General features: G+C 37.2%; 1 protein-coding gene across 1 annotated transcript in view; it reads right to left on the bottom strand.

The window, feature by feature from the left end:
• Adgrl3 (adhesion G protein-coupled receptor L3) overlaps positions 1-17,619 on the bottom strand; it is a 438,014-nt gene that overhangs the window by 396,369 nt on the left and 24,026 nt on the right. The window lies entirely within an intron of this gene.

The following is a 17,619-nucleotide window of genomic DNA, read 5'->3' as shown; positions in this document are numbered from 1 at the left end:
GAAAAGAGGCTGGAGAGAGATAACCTTTGTTAACAGTAGCTTACTCACAATGGCTAAAAGTATGTTCTGCCTAGATATTAAAAAGACAAATGACACAACTCCTCCCACATACACAGATGAGACTATGACAAACTTTGATGCCAGTATGCTTCTGACACAACTAGAAGATCTTCTGAAGCTTTTCTAAATAATAAAGAAGAAAGAAAAACTATAGATATAAATGTCTACATCAAATGTTTATGCTACTGAGAGTACCGTGTATCTCAACGGCATGAAGTTTGTCTAGCACGCAGGTGGCCCTGCATTCTACCTTAGCACTGCAGAGAAAAGGTCTGTAGTTACTTGAGCTAAAATTAGACAGTAAATAAAGCAATTGGTAACAGGCCCTGAGAGAGAGTATTTTATTAAAACAGTACCTGGCAGCTGAATGAGTCAGCTAAGTGACGTGCGAGTCTGTAATTGTCATTAAGCCATCACTTATGATTTTATTCAGTGAACTCCATAGCAGAATACATGCCCATGGGGCTCAAGAGATGTCATGGCAGTTAAGAGGGAATACTGCTTGCAGAGGACCTAAGCTCAGGATCTATTATCAATCTGCATCAGAAGGCTCACAATGACCTTTAACTGTAACTCAAGGGGAACAGTCACCCTCTTGTATATATATATATATTCACAGATACATAAACATATATTAAAATACAAACTAAATATTAAAAATATTCTTCGTACCTATAATTAATGCCAATATTATCTGAATATATACCTACCTAGTACGGAGTATATAAACAAAGCCAGAGCTTCAAAACCGCCAAGAAAGTGCTCGACCACTAAGCTACACTTCTATTTCCCTCAAGATATACTGTAAATACTTAAATAACTAGTCACCAACTGGTAGAATTGGCATCACTACAATAATTCAATTTATCTAATAAAACACTGTATTTGGTAGAGAGGTAACATCCACATTTGAGTGTCTTATATATTAATGTATGTACAAATGCTCCCAGATTAATTATGAAGTAATAACTCTCCTCAGAAGTTGGTACACTGAAAATGAAGTAAATGATTCTAACTTTTCAAGTACTAGAAACACAATATGATGCAAAAAGGAAGAGTGCTTGCCAGTGAGATGTAGTGGCTGATTGGAGACTTCATGCTGCATGCACCTCAACATTGAAAGCAGAAGTGGCAACTCATTGCTAGACTGAGGAAAACATAAAAATTTATAATCCAGAGGATAGTTTCTAGTAAATGCATAGCACTGTAAATGGTGTAAAGTGATAAAATTTAAATTGAACTTGTATACATACATAAATATATGCTGTCTAGAATACACATATTATGGAGATCCATTTAAAATTTCAAACAGCTTTTTCGGAATCTTAGTAGCTGTTTTCCTCTATATTTACTAGCATGGGCTTTTATTTTTTTAAATTCACGAACACTCTGAGATTCTATTTATTCTTTAATATTTTCTCTCTGTGAATCCATGTGGCAGCCCAGCCATGACTATGTCCATTTGCAATGAATATAAACAATATGTAATCTGGGAAAATTGCCTTATAAGTAGGGTTTACACAGCCCAACAGGTAAGAAAAGACCTTTAAAAAATCTGCCATATCCAACTCCTTATTTAATGCTATAAATACTGTCACAGCTTCTAGTTAATCCAGCACGGCCATGAATAAATAAAAAGGTAGTGTACCCTAGCATCCAAGATATTTGAAAATAAACATTTTTAACTTTGGCTAAAATTATAAATTTTGAATTCTGAGATATGTTTTTATTGAGTCAAAATTATGTGCGTACCCCTATGCATTTGTTAATGTAAATATTATATATGAATATATATTATGTAAGTACATAATAGAAATAATTTTATTATATAAATTGCTAAATATAGTAACAAACAGAAACCAGAGAAATAACATTAGAGTCCTTTCAAACTAAAGGGAACTTGGACAGTCACCTTAGGTCAGGTGTTTACCTATATAGTATGATAAAACATGAGCGGTTGTGTGAAAATATAAGATAGTAACACTGTAAATAATACTCCATTGATAATTTTTCAAATGTTTTACATAAACATAGCTCTTCACTCATATATACACAAAATCCTGGACTCATCCAACACACACACACACACACACACACACACATACACAAGAACACACACCCTACCCAGATCTGACCATTAACTCACACACCACAAGGCCACATTGACTCTAGAGAACAAGAAAGCTTCGACTTACAATGTAAATGCTAAGATACTTTGGATTAACCTGGATTTATAGAGCAATTATTGAGCAAGATGACAACTTAGTTGGCCAGCTCCCTAGATTAATGACGCATAAATTAATAACTATATCATGGCTTTAAGGCTCAGTCCTAGCCAACATCTTAAAATCAATTAGCCTCGCAGAGAAGAGTCCTTCTGGACTCACAAGTACACTCTTCCTCTAACACCCTTTAACTAGCAATAGCAAGCACCAAGCCAGCACTTCCCACACAAAATATCTACAAATTTTTCTGGATTGAGTCACAAAGTGGTTCAACAAAGATCAAAGGACATCAAAAGAACCGGAATCCTCATAATATCATATTGCATGCCCAATTTCCAGAGGGATGGACAGGCTCATATGCAGACCTGTGTTGCCAGGAAATAACCCACAAGTTCACCATTCTCTTTTCTACAAGAAGGAAATTATTTTCCTCTGTTTTGGCAGTTCTTTTATTAATGGCGCTGTCTATTTTTTCAACCCATTCAAAGTGGCCTCATCATTAGTAGAAACAGAAAAATTCAGTAGCCCATCTCTGCTTGATCTCACAGTCTTAAGTGAATCATAAAGACCTGGAGCCTTTGAGCCTATGCAATTTCAGTGTTGTTTGACAAAGTACAATTCTGAATATCAAAATATTTTTCAAAGACAAATTAAAAACCATATTGGATGGATTTACAATAGATTTTCTTTCAACAAATATACTAGATATTGTATGAAACTCGAGATAGAACAGGCCTTCCGACAGACTTTATTACTGAGGTTAAGGTTATCAACAGATTTCACAGAAACTAAAATCTTATCAATTTACTAGGTGATCATGTTGTTTACAAATTACTGCATTTATGAACATTCTAGTTCTAACCAGAAACATTATTCTAAAATGTGGTTGTGATTAATGAGATGTCGGAACTGTTCAAAGTCTTTTAGAGATAGCAATCATTAAACTAGGAAAAAATGTTTCAAATATGGCGGTATCTAATATTGACTGGGATAGGAGTAAGCTGGGTAAATTATATATATATATATATATATATATATATATATATATATATACATACATACATACACACACACACATGTGAAAAAAAATATATATATGATGTTTTTTGAAGGAGAGTCTTACTTTATAGAGTAGTTTGGCCCAGTATTTGTACTGTAGTTAAGGCTGAAACTAAACTCACAATTCTCCTGCCTCAGCCTCTTGAGAGTAAAAGCATGAACGACAGGTTCAACTCAGGAGTAAATATTTTAAATAACATGAAAATAACACCTAGTCTTCCACAGAATAACCAGGGATTGATGAATACTTTTGTCAAAGAAAAAGTCTCTATTCAAAGGTGGCAATCAAGCTGAGAATTGAAGGAGCACTTCCCATATAAATATGAAGAAGAATCGTCTAAACAAGAGGAGTAACTAACACAAGGCTCCCATGTGAGAGCGTTGTTAAAAACAGACACTCCAGTGTGACTAACATGTAACAGGCGAGAGCAGAGCAGCCCTAACTGGCTATCCAAAAAGAAAAAAAAAGGGGGGAGGTGTGACTGTAAAAGCATATGTTAAGTTTACTGTTAATTTATTGATACAAAGTATCCGCAAGCCACCACTTTAAATAGTAATGAAATATGCAATGCTTCTGTGAAGTCACCGATACTTTTCTGAGGTGTCCACTGAAATCTGTGAAACTCTTTTGTCTGTAGCCAAACTATACTGCTGCATTTGATGGAGAACAGAGAGTTCTAAAATACATATTGGTGGTTCATATTTCATTTAAGAGGCGAGATGAAAGTTACAATAATTTCTTACAATGCTACTTATTCCCTTTATTTTACTGTAAGATTGTACATGCATTTCTTTGATTATATGATTACTTAGTATGGATAATAGCTGCTTTTAACAACTGCAATGCAAACTTTGTTTCTTCTAGACCCTAGCACACTACAGAAATTTAGAAGTAAAGTGACAGAAGTAAGGCTTCAAGGTTATTATACACAATAAGACTATATCTGGCCAAGAAATGGACAGGCTCACGGGGTAGCGAGGACAGATGCCTTTAATTCCAGCATTCAGAAGGCAGAGGCAGGTGGATCTCTGTGAGTTCAAGGCCAGCCTGGTCTACAAGTGACTCTCAAATTTGAATTGATTCCCTTTGCACTACAAGATGGGCATAAATATTTTCGGGAGTTGTGAATGGAACATTATGCTTTAAAGTAATGTATTTGGGTGTCAAGTAGACAAGATATAGACTTTGATGGTTAATCTTACTGACTGTATTCAGAATCCGCTATGAGATGAGTAAGGCCCAGCTAAGCTTGTATGTATGTTTATGTGGCTTATATGTTTGTAGAGAGGGTTCACTGAAAGTAGAAGAGCAATTCTTAATATGGAAGACACAATATCATGATCTGTTGAAATGGACAAAATAAAGAGAGAGAGAAAAAGATATCCATGGAAGAACTAGCCTTTTTTTTACCCCTTTATCTACCCTTTCTTTCTACTATAGTGTGTGTGTGTGTGTGTGTGTGTGTGTGTGTGTGTGTGTCAAGATAAGTGTATGAGAGAATAGGTACCACCAGAGGCCACACAGTAGGCATCAGTTAAATGCAATTCTGATATTTCTTACATGGGCTCTAATAATCAAACCTGGGTATTCTACTCTTGTAGAAGACCCTTTCTTGTGCTCTTATCTGATGACCCATTTTGCCAGCCTCACCTATTGGATAAATAAATTACCCCCATATTAAGTAATTATTATTGTACAAATTTTATCTTAGAGTTAAGTTGCTCAAATCTGGCTTAAATATCACTGACCTACAACAATAGGACATGGAGTTTGTGTTATGTTTTGCTGTGAAGAATAAATTTCAACTTCTAGCTGTTCACTTGTTCATGCTCCATAAATACTGTATGTTTGTGTTTTCCTTTACTTCTGTTTCCATTTCAAAGAACTGCTGTAGCTACAATGAACACAACCAAATACTCTAAGGTAACCTATCTACTTCACATCATTTTTTCTTCACATGAAAGCTCATTCTTGTCTTCCAGAGATTCAAATATGGATGTCACTGTGGAACAACACCATTATTTTGTTTACCACAATGAGGAAAATGTATAAAACAACAGTAACACCAATAAATATTTTTTAAAAAACCATGAAGAATTGCAGTAGTGTGCCATTGGATGAAAAATCAAAATTAGCTCAATTCTGTGAATGTGCAGCCAAAATTAAAACGAAGGAAAAGGGAATGGGAGTATTACATGGATGTCAAAAGAGTTAAAGAATGCTGAGAAGCAAATTCGGATAAGGGGAGAGGGAGCAAATACTGCATTTGGACAAACAGAAACACATGGCGATCTCAGTAAAAAGCAATGTTAATGTAAAGATTAAAATAGACTGAGTCGAGGCTCTAAGAAGAGAGGAGAAAGACACACCATGTCACTTCAAGAATGTGCAGTTCTGCTGTGCAAAGACCTTTACTTGAAAGGAAATGGCACAGACAAGAGAATCACATTAAAGTCAACCCTGCCCTCCTTAAAGGAAGAGCACGCAAAGACAACTGCTGTAAACACTTTCAGAGTCTTGTGATTTTAGAATCTTAGTTGAAGAAAGAAAGATGGATAAAAGCTACTCAGTCATTACCTTCACTACATTAAAAAAATACACGAATAGATAAAACTACCAAAATATGCTGAAAGCCTCTATAGTGGGTGTTTTTGGCAGGTGCATGTGTGACTTTTTTTTTTTTTTTTTTTTTTTTTTCCTCTCTTAACGGTTTTTCTTTCGTTCGCATTAACTTTAGAACTGAAATTTTTTTCAGTGAATGTTTAGATACAGGGCTATTCCCCAAACCTTTCATTTCAACACTTAACATCAGAATATAAGTATTTCACTTAAAATATATATATTTGCTCACCATATACACAGTCCACTAGCTACAGAGCAGTGTCTTAAAATCTGTGGCCACAGTCCCTTCGGGAGGGAAGGTATAATCACAGATGTTCCACTTAAATCAAACAGTTTATGAGAATACCCAGACTTGTATTATACTCCTGCAATTAATTCAGTCAAAGAGTACAGGGGTGCAAATAACACACGGGTTAATGGTTGGATAAATTTTCCACAGCCCCCACATAAATGTGGCCACATAACTGGCACACTGGATTATGACACAACGTGGGATGGTTTCAAAGATGTAGCCAGCTCGGGAAATGGCAGCACATTCTTCCTCATGGAATGTAGTCTGTAGGCTCACTTGCTTGTCTCTATTCTTCCTTAGAGATTATTTGCTCTCCCAAGGCAAAGGTCACCCTTAAGAGTCACAGGGGAACTGTGGATAACTGAGGAGTTAAACTTACAGCAGACAGCTTTCTCTGGAAAGACAACAAGGATCTGCTCCCTGGGTAAATCAGGGACGCAGGGCTCATGTTTCTTTCTTCTCCCTCCTTGAGAGCAGCTTTGGAGATGAGCTAGGAGAGGGGGAACACATCGACTTTATGGAGGAATGTCAGTACTGCATCTCCAATCTGTTCTTTCTTTATATTTCCTTGACAAACAAGCCTTCAAGGGCATGGACATGGGATCCAAAAGGGTCCATTACGGAGTCTAGCCGGAAGACTCAACCACATGTGACTTGCCCAGCTGTCAGTAAGAACAGAAAAAAGAAAAAAAAACCACCAGAAAACAGCATCTGCTGCCCTCACTAACACCCAGCTGTTTTCTGTTATTCTCACCTGCTGGCCTTGTTCTCTCAGGATGAACTCTCCCTGGGGGTGAACCATGTAAAGACAACCAAGATAGCAGAGTAAAGCTCTTTCAGGAACTTTCTTTTCTTTTTTTCTTTTTCTTTTTTTTTACTTTTTTCTCTGTAGAGGCCATGAACTCCTTTTTCTCTGACTTGCCCTGAATCTTTCATTTTCTGTAATTCTCTCTTCTAGCAGAGCCCTCATATTACTCTGTCCAGTAACAACAATGCGCTTGGTGCTTTTGCTCAGGTGACTTGTGGCTCAGTACGACAGAAGCACTGACACAAAATCACACCATTATTTCATTTTTCCCCCTTTGGGGAATATTGCCTGCAGTGGTTTTCTGATAGGATAAATATGTACTTTAACTTACTGTTTTCAGTATTGACCAAATATGCCCCTTCTATTCCTAAGAACTTATAGTAATCATTAAATCCTTAATGTTCGTACAAGTGTAGTCTTTCCCTTTTGTTTTGTGACTCACTGAGTTGAACTAGGGCTGACTGTGGCCACAGGCTTTGGAGCTACCCAATGGAGCCCCATGCCTTGGCCAACTGAAGGCAATAGCTCTGCCTCCCTCCGGTTTCTACTTCCTGACACTGAGATGAGGAAGAAGGAAACTAGTTTAAAAGTTATCATGGAGTGAGACAGAAATATAGGGCAGACTTCTAGGACTTTTATATATCATCAGGTCTACTTGGTCTATTCACTACTACAAATGAAAACTCAAGAGACACACAGGCTAGAAGCATTATCCTGGCCTACATGGTTGGAAGTGTCAGAGCAAGAGGCGAGTCCACCTTTTCTGTTCAAGAGATCCCATTCGACTTGCTAGAATGGCTTCAGTTATTGCCAAGCACTCATGTGTAAAACTTTTACCACACATACATTTTACTGACAAGATGCTCTCCAGGTCCACGATTTAATTCTGGATTTGGATTGGCCAGAAAACTTGTTATCAATTAAAAACTGTATTGCTCTTCCTGCCAATGGACTTAGGCTTTCATGCTATGATGGATAGCTTTTCCCTAATTAAGTCTACTTTCTGAACAGAGGGATTAGGTGTCACACCTTGCCTTGCGAAAGCAAATCCCCTTCTCTTAAGAGTCATATGTTCCTCAGATATAAAGGAACTGAGGCAAGAAGTTGAAAATAATCCAGTCCTCCTTTTCCAACTGAGCTTTCATTTCATACTTGACTACAGTTTTCTAATCCCCACTTTCTCTTTGGGTTGCAGTATATGCCAAACTCACAGCAGGTTTAAAATCCCTGCTGATCCATTGAGATGCAGAGCAGTGCATGACACAGCTTGGCAAGCATGCGTGTTGAGACATTTAGGAACACATCAAAATAAAGCAGAGTCTGTGTTATTACCATCGGTTCTACTCTGTACTTGAGGCCACTAACTCGCCTTGCTGCCTGCTCCCAAGAGTGCCCCACTCCCTGGCAGGCATCATTCTAACTGGGGTCGGACCAAACAGATGCATTTACAATGATGCACTAACTAAGCATCAAATGAATTCTTTAAACACACACACACACGCACGCAAACACGCACGCACGCACACACACACACACACACCACCATGCTGCAGAAACAAGACTTACAAATGAGGGCCTGAAGACTCATCTCTCACACTGACCCTTGGGGTCAATGATGTCAGAGAAACTATTTCTGAAAAGAGCTCTGGAGTGGGAGTGCACAAACAGGGCCCACAATAATGAGTAGCTCTTGAAGGTCACAGCTGTTGAGCAGCTAATTGTAACTTGAATAGCTGAGTCCCGGGTTATTAATGATCTTGCTGATAAAGTTTTTTTTTTCTCACTCCTAGTAATGCAAGATTTGATTCCAACTTTGAAGAGAAGGAAAACTTTTTTTTTTTTTTTTTTTTTTTTGCTACAAATATGAGACTTCTGTTGGCTCAACAGCAGTCCATCCTCACACTGTCAGTATAAACCTGTGCCCTTTATTTAAATGATGTAGGCTTTCTGATTCCAAGATCACTCCTAAGGGAAGAGATCATCAACCCTACTAAATATTAGTTTTGGCTTCTTGACTGCTTTCTATTATGAAGCTGACCGAATGAAACCAAATACATAATTTACTCTACACCAAAAAGATTTTTCGCATACCTTCTATGTCTATGGGGCAACACACAGAGACTCTACAGCATATGATAACACTTGCCTGTTGGAAGTGAAAATAATATTTCCACGGGCGAACAAATGTGCCCTGGATACTAAAAAGAACTTCTTGCCTTTTTAGAGAAGTTCCTAGGGCAAAGCAATGCAGACAAGATGAAACACTGGGCTGTTATTTGAAAATTAGAGGGACATTGGAAATGGAAATTCTGTCACCCTAAGCTTCCCAGGCCCACCCCCACCCAAGTGGTGAGGTAAATCATTGTTTGCTTTGCCTTTTTATATTTTCTCTTTTGATTTGCAATGTCTTGCCAGGTAGGAGGTAAAACTTAGGGTGTCTTTCATGTATCTAGATGTGGTCATCTGTTTACATAGGGACTTTGTCTGCCATGAATGCTTGCTGGCTGACTGAAATCAAGCACTTTAATTACAATGTCATTTGAACTGCAAGGCTGTTCTTGGTGTTCACCACAGCAAGCCACTGAGGTGCTTGAATGAACCCCTGAGGCTACCGCAGCATGATGCAAGGCTCCTTGCCTTCCCTACCCCTTTGTATTTCCAAGGGATTACTGAGCGGCTCCCCAAAAGCCCAGAAGCAAACAACTGAAATCAGAACTGTAGCCCTTTATTCCAGCGCAGGTCAGGCCTACAGAATGCGAATAGCTTGTATAGGGTAGCAGAACTCCTAATTATTTTGCTGATATTCTGGTCTGGAGAAAAATATGCATGCAAACACTTGTTTTCTTTCTTTTTTTTTTTTTTTAACACGTGTGTTCTTTCATGGGTGATATACCAATACAACCATGCAAATATTTTATATGTATATTTATGTTTTCGGAGGTGGTAATCTCTATTATTAACTTTATGATAAGAAATAGACAATTAAGGGCTTCATTTAATAAATTATGGATATAAATATAACCCTCTTTCAAGGACTGTATACCGATGTAAGTAAAATAAACCTACATGTAGGTATATCCAAGAACAGTTTAAGTCCCTTAGCAAATTAGAGGGCTGTATAATGTCATCAACATTTTTATAGGCTCCACATAAAAAAATAAATTGCCCTCACTCTCTTCAAATGCAAATGTTTCCACCAAACCCCAATAATTTAGTCATCAACATTTACTGATTTTTCAAAATCACATGCCCCACACAAAAGGTCAGCGTTGTTGTAATAGATTTTACCTAAGCAGTGTTGAGGAAAGCTTCAGGAATGAAATACTGGGGTATTTCTATTCCTTAGACCCAGAATAACAACAAAAGCATGGGTTTCCAGAAGTCAGAATCAGTCTTTCCTCAGTCTGTCATCACTAAGCCTTAGCTGAGCCAGGGAACTGTTTAGAAATAAGAGTGAAATGAGCAAGTTTGCATAGAAAACATATAATGTAAATACTCATGGAGCGCAATTTGTTGTAAGAGTAAGCTCCATTAATTAGTGTTTGCTTGCTTTTTCTCTCTCTGTATTCCCTCCCCCTTCCCCTCCCCCCTCTCTTTCTCTCTCTCTGTGTGTACTCTCCCAAAGTATTTTATTACTGAGCTACATCGCAAGGCTATGGTAAACTCTTTCCTTATGAACACAGAAAGAGCCCCAGGGAACAACTGACCAGGGGAGACAGCAATGAATATGCATATGACATTTTCACTACCTCTCTACACCTATGCTCATGCTCTTGGGACAATTCTTGAACATGTGAGTTTTCTTTATTTGCAGGTAATACCTCAACCAGAGTCTGATTTAAATTAACTCCTATTGTTTTCAAAATATTTACAATATTGGCTTCTAGTCCCCAGGAAATAAGTCACACTAAAACCCAAACTCATTGATTTTTTACAGAAATTGACACTTTTTGCCAACTGTTGGATTAAATGTACAGAAAAGGAAATACAAGTTGGTCGAATTCAAAGTCATAATATGTCTCAGGAATTTGGTTTTATTTTCTATATTCCATTAAAATTAACAAATGTGATTTTAGCTTCAAACTTTAAAATTTATGTTGATAATTTCTCAACTATCTTGCCCTAATTATTAATTAAAACTTTAACTTTGTACAGTGAAATGCAATTGATGTGTCTATTTATATAAAACTCACACTTAGAACTTTTTAAACAAACAAGCAAAACCCACTTTTTAAAGTTAGGAGCCCTCCAATGAAACCCAAATAAATGAAAGGTTTATACTATTTCTGCACAAATATATTCGATTAGGCAAAGACTACCTAAAGTCTTTCCTAATCACTGATAATTTTGATAATTTATCCTACAATTTACCTCACTTCATAGTTTTGTAGGTTATCAAATGGCAGATTATACTTACAGTCACTATAATCACTGTGCACAAGCCAGTACGTATGGTTAGCCTATAATACATGCAGTGTGTTGTTGCTGTTGTAATTGAGAACATTCAACAGGTAACAGAAGAAGAGATACAAAGTAAGCAGATAACATATGTGTGTTTAATTATTTACTGTATAGTCATATAGTTTGGGAGACATACATAGAATTAATAAAATATATTGAGAATAAACAAGAATGGTTGAGTGTAAGTAGGTAGGGTACTTTTCAATAATGTAGGAAACTCTGAGTTTGATCGTTCACTCTGTCAAAAAGGAGAAAAAGGATGGGTAAGCAACCCATAGACACACATAGAATAAAAGGAACAGAGATCTGTGAGACACCCTACAGAATAAGAAAAAAAATTACCTGCACAGCTACACATCTGACTGAGAGGTGATATCTAGAATACATATAAAACTCAAAAAAACAAGAAAGCAAACAACCAAGTTAATGAATGACTAATGAAATCAGCAGACAGTTCATAAAAGACGAACAGCAAATGGTCAATAAATCCATGCCCCCCCAAAAAAATAATCCCACCTCACCATCAGAGAAATTCAAGTCAAAATTATGTATGTTGAAATTCCATCTTCAGTTACAATGACAGTCATTAAAAACAAACACACAACAAAAGCTGACACTAAGATGGACCAAAGAGGAAGCAAATATGCTGCCAATGTGACTATGAAGCTGTACATGCACTGGGAAAATCACTGTGGAAATTTCTCAAAAACTACTCGGCCAAACTCCTGAGCACCTACTGCAAGCAGTCCAAGTCAACATATTACAGAGATACCTACAAGTCGCAGCGAAACTGCTCACAGTGCTCAAGGTAGCTGCATTATGCACCCAGCAGAGGAATTCCTCAGCGGAAGGTAGGATAAGGACAATGTAACATTTACATTCGATGGTAGTTTTCCAAAGCCATAAAGAAGAATCATGCTATGAAAAATGGATGTATAATAGTCTCATCAAAGGGACATGTTTTGTAACATGGCAAACAAAGATTAACTCCAACTCTTTTTTTTCCTTTTATTTTAATTTTATTAATTTATTCAGATTACAACTGAATAGTTATCCCATCACTTTTATCCTCTCATTCCTCCCTCCCTCCCAATTCACCCTATTCCTCTCCCCTATGCCTGTGACTGAGGGGCACCTCCTCCCCCACTATATGGTCATAGGCTATCAAGTCTCATCTTGGTATTCTCCTTTTTCTTTCTTTGAGTGCCACCAGGCCTCCCCACCAAGGGGACATGGTCAAATATGGAGCACCAGAGTTCATGTCAAGTCAGTCCCCGCTCTCCACATAACTGTGGAGAATGTCCTGTCCATTGGCTAGATCAGAGTAGGGGTTCGATGTTTACTATTGTATTGTCCGTGGTTAGTGCAATACTTTGAGAAACTCCAACTCTTAAGATTTAAATTTAAAAATATTTTAAAAAGGGCAAAGAGTAAACAAAGCAAAAACAAAAACAAGTTAACAAAAAAAATGTAATATTTCACCTGGAGGCTCCCTTGAACCTACAATGGAAAATATGTGGCATGTCTGGCTTATTTGTGGTTCTATTGATCAAGCGACTAATGTTTACATTAGAAATATGTAATCATTAGTTGATAGCTTCTACGAGAATGAGATACAGTTTTCTTTTTCAAGGAATATAGCCCTGGTAGGCCCACCATGCTTCAGCTGATGATCCTACATGGAGGTGTATTTGGGAATTTAAAAAAAAAATTAATAAAAATATTTTCACAAGTAACATCAAAAGTTTAAATGAACATAGTTCTTCACACTAGGAATCATTGCCCTAGGGAGGCAGAAGCAGGAAAGTCACAAGTTCAAGGCTAGCTTGAGCTACAAAGTGGAGGGGGAAAAAACCCTTATCAAACAGAATCAATGCTTTTCATTGTGGTTGTTGTTTATAAATATCTGGGAGTTTTAGAGAATAAAAGGGTTAGTGTATGTATTATTGAATATAGACATTGGTAGATTTGAGTGTTTTTGGTATAAGAAAACAGAACTATGTCTTTTTCCTAGTTTAGATTCTTTTTCAGTTTGATTGTTTGTGGTGTTAGAGGCAGCATGGGCATGCTATGTGAACATTCTACACCTGTGCTGTACACTAAGCTCCTGAGGCTCATTATGATGAGTGATTTTACTACATAGTTTTGCCATGTTTTAAATCTTAGAGTTTAAAATTATCTTTTAAGGATTCTTCAAGTGTGTGTGTGTGTGTGTGTGTGTTGTATGTTTTGTGTTTTGTGTTTATATGCATGTGTGGTGTGTTTGTGTGTGTGTGGTGTATATGTATGTGTGTAGTATGTTTTATGTGTGGAGTGTGATTATGTTGTGTGTGTATGTGTGTGCGCGCATATGTAGTATGTGTGTGTGTGTCTTTAGATGCTGTTACACACTAAATAAAAAATTTTTAGTCATTCATTCACAACTTATGGGACTATACAGCCTGTCATTACATCTTACTAGAATTATCCCAGTGTCTCCTTTTATTTTTTAAAATATTAAAACACTCTCAGAATGACATTTTAATGTTTTATTAAATTTATTTTCTCACATATATTCATTTGATCTGTGCCCTTAAAACTAGCTCATTAGTCAATGATCAAAATCGAGAGGAAGCAGAACATTGTAAAACGAAGCAAATCACCAGGTGGAGTCAAACTCTGTCATGCCTATCAATTATACTTGCAAACCTAATCCCCTACTGTTTGCTCTTTTTATATAGAGGACATCTGAGAAAAGTCATAAAGGCAACAATTTGACAGGAAGTATCCAAACCACTCCTGTTTCCTCACCCTTCGAGGTCAGGTTCCATCATCATCTAGCCCATGTGTATGACTTCCCTTTGGATTAGCATCAGCAGAACTAGTCAGAGGAGGCAGCCTCTGGTGAAATTGGCATCTCACCTCAATTAACCAATGGTTTCCGGCACCGCTGCCTTCAGTGCCTTCCCCCTGTACATAACGTATCCACAGGATCTGTTCTTGCCTGTGCTCAGCCTTGGCAACCTCAACTTCAGTGACTTCACGGTTTCTACCAGACATCCCCAACCTTTGTTACAAGGATTAAGTTACCTACTGATATCCAGATGCTCATGTTCTGTATCTGCTTCACATTTGCAACTCCATTTCAATATGTCTCAAATCAAACTCCTCATTCAGTTCTGAAAAGCCAAATGTACCTCTTGAAGTCCTAAGTCTGAGAATGGTGCCACACACTGACCAAGGCATGCTCCTATGTCCAATTAGTAGCCAAGCACCACAGATTCAAAGTCTAAGCCTCTTCCAGCACTCTTCTGTGCTCCACTACCATTGACACTGCCCTTTCCAACATCATTACCTTCTGTGCTATGGCAACAACGTTACTATTTTTTTTTTTTTTTACTTTCAAGTTCTTCTATATTGGAATTTCCCCCATAATCCTGTCTCACACTAAACTATAACTCTTGTTAGGAGCATTTAAATACTCTCCATTATAGGCAAAACAATGCATTAATTTCCAACCTGGCATGTAAGTTACCGCCTACAAGACAGCCTTAGCCCATTTTGCACATATTCCCCCATTATTTCTTTTCTCAGATCTTTTAGATCTTTTTCTATTCTCTTACAGTATCCTCAGCCACATAAAAATATGTTCCCTTTCTCCTGCTGGAGCTCTGTTCACATCATCCAGTTCACCAGAATAGACTCTTCTATCATTTTCTAGCTATGCTTTAAAATTGTCCTCCGGACATGGGAGCTTTGTAATATACCAGGGGTATATCAGTTCATTTCACTGATATTATATCCCACCAAATCATGGTGCCACCTGTGTACCTTGCTTACTTATCCTCACTTTGAACATGAACTATGCTATTAGTAAGCACAGGAATAGAACTAAAGAGGGGTACTTCATATGCCACAGGCACAACAAATAAGTGAACCAAACTGAGTAAAAGTTGTGTTGAATGTGCAGTTATTCTAGTCATCAACCCATGATTGTACCTCAACAAAAATCACTGTTTTAGAATATATTTTGTTATTTCTCCCTACCCTAAACAAAAGTATTTCCAAAGAAATAATTTCTTTGAAAATTCTACACAAGTCTTCCATTATATATATTTGTACTTGAGGAAAGATAATCAGTCTAACAAACTGTATATATGATATAACACATTAGAAATATTATCTGCCTCTACGTACCAGTGAACTCTAGAAGAGAAAAATGCAAAGACAAATATTTTAGTCAAAAAGTAACGAAAATACTCTGTCCTCGTCATATTACCTGTCCTGTCCTAGCTTGTCCTGCCCTTCCTTGTCATTTTGAGCATGTGTTTTATAAATACAGGACAGGCTTACTTCTCCTGTGTAAGAAACACTTCAGATTTCCTACACTATGACTAAGGAGGCAAGCAAGGCAGTAAGGGGAACTTCCAAGTAACTGATAATCTGATCCTAAAACAACAATGACAAATACCGTCATTCTTTTGTATATAATTTACTTCTTTGGAACACACCTAAAATTCTCACAACATGGTAGGTACTCAAACAACTAATGAAAGAATGAAAAACTATACACCTGATCTGGTTTCAGATGTAAAACATTTTGAGGCCAACACATTAAAGATTAGAACCAATTTCTACTCTCTTCCTCCTCCTCCTCCTCTTCTTCTTCTTCCTCTTCCACTTATTCTTTTTTTTTTTTTCTCCCCTTTCATATTTCAAGACATGGTTTCTCTGTGTAGCTGTCCTAGAACTTCCTTTATAGACCAGGCTGGCCTCAAATTCAGAGATCCACATGTCCCTGCCTCCCAAGTGCATGGAATAAAGGCGTGTGTAACCACACCCAGATACCGTTATTTGATTTTTGTAACCGAAATGTCGAATCAGAAAAAAAGCATCACCACTGTAAGCCCATTCAAACCTACTCTCATAGAAAGAGAAAATAAGTCCATATAATGTCACACGTACTGTCTCTAGTACTTTAATAAAAATATTGAGTCTGTACTCACTAATGCCTTTTTTTTCCCCAAACAGGATATATCACTTTGGGATTTAGACTATATTAAAAAGAATCAAGGTCCTAAAGAAATTCCTCCAAACTGTGTTTAGGCATCAACACATTTTCTCTAAATCTTAAAACTTCTGTTTCTTTAGAAGCATGTTACTCTTCACTCCCACATAAAAATATCATGATAGGTACACAAAAGGATTCCAAGAGCAATGTGCAAAGAATACATTTTGCATATTGACTATAGTAGAAGTCTTCTCTAAACTCGCAAGCTTTTCTGGAAGATACACACAAATATGACCAGAGGCTTTATCTGAAATAAAAGTATAGTGTCATACATAAAACAAGAAAGCTAACACAGATCTTTGAAGGCCACATTATATTATTCTTCTACAGCGGGAGTTATATCTAAAAGGCTGAGGTGGTAAAACAGAAGGTCTTCCATTGCCATGGCAACATTTATCTCTCTTCTTTTATCACAACTTCTGTCATCTTCTTATCTCCCCAGGAATTCCTAGACTTCACCTAGATGTGTCAGATTCAACTATAATATAATAACAAACTTTGAAGAAGTTCTCTGGGGTTTTTTTTTTGTTGTTGTTGTTTTGTTTTTTTTAATTTAGGATTATGGGAGAAAAGAGCATGCCAGAAAGATACCTCATTGCTGTCGTGACAAATAACAGCAATCTAAACATATTAGAGTATCAAAGTTTCAGTTATTTCAATGATTGTATCAGATGAAAATTTAAAAGCTAGAGGAAAATTAAGATATATTACCCAAGAGATGTGGTAAGATATCTCTTCCCCTCCCCCCTCTCACACACACACACACACACACACTTTAAGAGTACTTTAATTCAAAAGTAGGAGACAGAAATTGTTTTGTCAAGAACATCGGTCAGGCTGGTGACACATCTCGCATCTCTATGGTGAAGTACTAACTAAGCATGGGTCAGGTTACAGGTTCAAATCCAAACAGAGGTAAAACAAAACAGCAGCATGCTCTGGTTTTGGTTAGGAGTGATGGTACATGTCTGCTATCTTAGCACTCAAAAGATGAAGGCATAGGACTGGCAGGAGTGTGCAGCTAGCCAAAGTGACATAGTG

The sequence above is a fragment of the Acomys russatus genome, chromosome 28 (assembly GCF_903995435.1).
Source record: "Acomys russatus chromosome 28, mAcoRus1.1, whole genome shotgun sequence".
NCBI lineage: Eukaryota > Metazoa > Chordata > Mammalia > Rodentia > Muridae > Acomys > Acomys russatus.
Note: the sequence above shows the minus strand (reverse complement) of the source record. Positions and strands in the feature narration are given on the sequence as shown.